Below are 4,419 nucleotides of genomic sequence, written 5' to 3' on the forward strand. Positions count from 1 at the left end.
CTACAACCAAACTGCGAGATGAAGATATCAATCTGTCCCAAGTCAAGCTGAATGAAGGAAAAGGACAAAAACCCTTCAAACAAGCCCTTCTCCATTCCAAATTCAATGAACACAGCAACGAAAAGAATTTCGACAGTGAGAATAATGAGGAATTAGTATAGGAATTCGGAATTCAAGGCATCCCCGAAGTAAAGATACCACCTGGGCTTCTTAGAAAAATCAGAGAACCATGGAAGAAATGTCTAATTGTCTGACTCTTGGAGAAAAAGATAGGCTATAAACTTTTTGTTAACAAAATGAAAAAGCTCTGGGGACTCTAAGCAAATTTCGAAACCCTGGATATTGGTAATGTATTTTTTATTGTCAAATTCGAAATGATGGATGAATACATGAAAATATACACCAGTGGACCATGGATGAGTATGGATCACTATGTGACCATTAGAAAATGGCAACACGATTTCAATTCAGATGCCACTAAGGAAGACGCTACTGCTATTTGGGTTAGATTCCCAAATCTACCAATTGAGTATTACAGCGAAAATGTGTTATTCCATATCGCTAAGGTTCTGGGAAGACCATTGAAGGTGGACATCAACACAATAATGGTAGCAAAGGGCAAATATACCCGTGTATGTGTGTCGTCAAAATGGATCTGAGCAAACCATTGATATCACATTTCTTAAGAGGTAAACATAAATATCTCATTTAATATGAACATTTGTATTCATTTTGCTTTTATTGTGGTAGGATCGGTCATTGGAAAGAAAATTCCTCTAACATCCCACCAAAGAAGACACAACAGAGCACCATTGAAGGAGAGGGAAGCCAGAATCGGTCAAATGAGATGAAGGACCTCACTGGGCCAAGCTCATCAAAAGCACATCAACCAAGAACAAATGGAAATAATAAGGAAGCTACTGGGCCCAGCCCAGCTTTGGCCCATGGATGATAGTCCAAAATAGAAAAAGGCAAAAAAGAAAGCCTAAGGCCTGGAGACAACCAAACAACACCCAAGAAACATATTTGAAGCCCTACAATACTCTCACGATGAACCATAACATGGTGGTAGTCCTAAAGCCCAAGAAGACCAAAGAAGTCATAAATTAGAGATGAAAAGCATAGAAATAGGGTTCAAATACAAACAAGAAAAATGCTTGAGAGCACTAATTAGTGCTCCCACTAATTAGGTGGCAGTGGGTCCCGCCATTAATGATGTGATGTTTTGGTCTTGGAGTTGTATTTTTTTTTTTTTTTTTTAATGCATTAGTGCTATTAGTGGTGATGTTTTTAGTGAGATGAATCATTGTTGTACCAACAAAAGGCCATTAACCTAGGAGAGAAAATAGCAGGTCAAATCCCTAAGATGGAATGTAAGAGATAAGATGCACGAGGTCATCAGAGAAGGCAAAAAAGTGGCCAATGAGGATGCAACAAACACAGGGGTTTCAAATCACACTGTCATTAACACAACTACTTAAGGCCTGAGCACCATCAATTCCAAGCAGATTGTCATCTCAAATACATCTCTTGAAGCAATAAACCCTAAAGCTAGCAAAGAACCTCCAGACAAAGCAAAACCCAAAAATGGAGGGAGAAGAGACTCCAGCCTAGAAAATAGAGATAGAATAGCTTCTGAAGAACACAATCAACCACAGAGCTTCGGAGAACAGAGTGATGTTATGCCTAGAACAAGGGAAATAAGCCTCTCACCTCGTCACTTTAGATTGCTGGATAGAGGAGGTGAAATTAAAGATTCAATTGTGGTGGCATTTTGAAGCAAGCCAGAGTTGGCACCTAGTAATAGTGAAATCCAAGCTTCCCATGGAAGAAAACCATCATGGAGTTAGGAATACTCTAGGTGTACCAAAAAATTTCCCAATCCCAAATATAACCCAAATGTCTGTTATGGATATGTTTTTTTAGAACTGTCATGGGACAGGAACTAACAAGTTCAGAAGAACTATGAAGGAACTGGTCTTTATACACAAACCAAATATCTTGGTCCTAATGGAAACAAAGGTGGAGCTAAGCTCAATGGGCATGTTCTTCAACAGCCTTGGATTCACAACATCTGCACATGTGGACCCAATCGGAAGAAGTGGAGGGATTTGGATGCTATGGAACTCAACCCAAGTCAATGTTAGGGTCTCTGAAACTAACTTCGAAATGATCCTTTCCAGCATTTCCAGACAAAACTACCCTGAATGGCTGCTCGCTGCTGTGTATGCTAGCCCTAATCCTAGAACTAGAGATGAACTCTGGGACATCTTAAAGAACATAGCACATAATAATCATATGCCACGGCTACTAGTTGGAGACTTCAATGACCATACTGATCTAGAGGAAAAACAAAGCTTCTCTACAAGCCAAAACCTTAACCAAAGTCAAAGTCGCAGCCGGAAGTACGTGACCCACATCAACAACTGCAACCTAATGGATCTAGGCTACATTGGCCTTAACCTCACTTGTTTGAACAACAGACAAGGTTGGCCAAAAACTCTCATTCGCCTTGATATAGCTCTTTGCAATACAGAATGAAGAACCCGTTTTCCAGAAGGCTTTCCTTGCAACCTACCCGGAACATACTCCAACCATTCACCTATGCTAGTCTGCACCCAAGGAAACCTTCCTTATAACCCTCTTAATAGGCAGTTTAAATTTGAAGCTGCTTGGATTGCTCATGAGGGCTTTAAAGATGTAGTTAATTATAATTGGGATCACTCTAATAATGACCTCCTTGATAAATTACATAATATGGCCGTTACTGCTTTTGACTGGAATAAAAATGTTTTTGGAAATATTTTTATAAATAAAAGATGGCTTCTTGGCAGAATTGAAGGCATTCAAAAATCCCAAGCGCACACACAAAACTTGCAAGTTTTGGAGAAAGACTTGATTGACCAATATAATCAAATATTCTATTAGGAGGAGCTGCTCTGGTTTAAAAAATCTAGATCCAAATGGATCACTCAAAGGGATCATAACACCAAAATTTTTCATCTTACTACCCTGATTAAGAGAAGAAGACTTAAAATTGAGGTTCTTAAAAATGAGAATGATGTTTGGATTGATGACCCCTCTGAGCTAAAAAACATGGTCCTAAACTTTTTCAAAATTTTGTTTGATAATCCTATTGCCAACTCTTTAGACCACTAGTGTAATAAAGCTATTGTTAAGTTGTCTGAGAAGGATAATAAAGACTTAAATAGGGCTATCACTCATACTGAGATCAAGAAGGTTACGAACAATATTAAAGCCTTTAAAGCTCCTGGGAAGGATGATTTTTAGGCTATTTTCTACCACAAGTACTGGGATATTGCTGGCACTGATGTGTGTTCCTGTGTTAACAATTGCTTTGCTAACAACTCTATTTCTGAGGAGATCAATAGAACTCTAATTGCACTCATTTCTAAAGTCAATAGCCCTGAGAGAGTGAAACAATTCAGACCCATCAGTCTTTGTAATGTGACCTACAAAGTCATTACAAAAATTTTGGTGGATCGAATTAGACCTCTCCTCGATAATATTGTGAGACCTAATCAGAGTAGCTTTATCTCTGGTAGGAATACCAGTGATAACATTATCATTACGCAAGAAGCTATTCATTTTATGGGACGTATGAAAGGCCAAGCTGGTAGTATGGTCATGAAAATTGATCTTGAGAAGGCCTATGATAACATATCCTTGCACTTTCTTAGAGAAACTCTTCATGAGTTTAATCTAAATGAGAAATGGATTGAACTCATCATGTGTTGTGTCACTACTGTGCAATCTTCTATTTTGTGGAATGGAGAAGCTTTAGAGGAGTTTAGACCTATGAAGGGTCTAAGACAAGGGGATCCTTATCTGTTTGTGCTTTGTATGGAAAGGCTTTCTAACATGATTAGCCATTTGGCTGAAAAGAAAAACTGGAAGGGTGTCATAATTGCAAAGGGTGGACCTTGCATTACTCACCTTTTCTTTGTAGATGATCTTATTTTATTTGCCAAGGCTGATTCTAGACATTGTGACTTGATTGCTGAAGTTATGGAAGAGTTTAGCTCATTTCTAAACTTCAAATCAATTTCCAAAAATCAAAGCTTTTTATGTCACCTAACATTGACAGAAGAAATGCTAGGGAGTTGAGTAGTATATGTAATATTCTTCTGATTTGTGGAAGTATCTGGGAGTACCTATTTTACATCAAAAAGCTAACCGTAGCCATTTTAACCTTATTTTGGAAAAATGCAAAGCAAGTTAGCTGGGTAGAAGATGAAAATCCTGTTTATGGTAGGAAGAACAACTTTGATTCAATCTGTTACATCTGCAATACCAACATATTCCATGCAAACCATGGCAATCCCAATGAGGGTGTGTAATGATATTGATCGTATTAATTGAAATTTTCTCTGGAGAGATACTGTGGTGTTACGACCT

The sequence above is a fragment of the Camellia sinensis genome, unplaced genomic scaffold (genome assembly GCF_055761805.1).
Source record: "Camellia sinensis isolate YWXY unplaced genomic scaffold, ASM5576180v1 Unanchor12, whole genome shotgun sequence".
Lineage (NCBI taxonomy): Eukaryota > Viridiplantae > Streptophyta > Magnoliopsida > Ericales > Theaceae > Camellia > Camellia sinensis.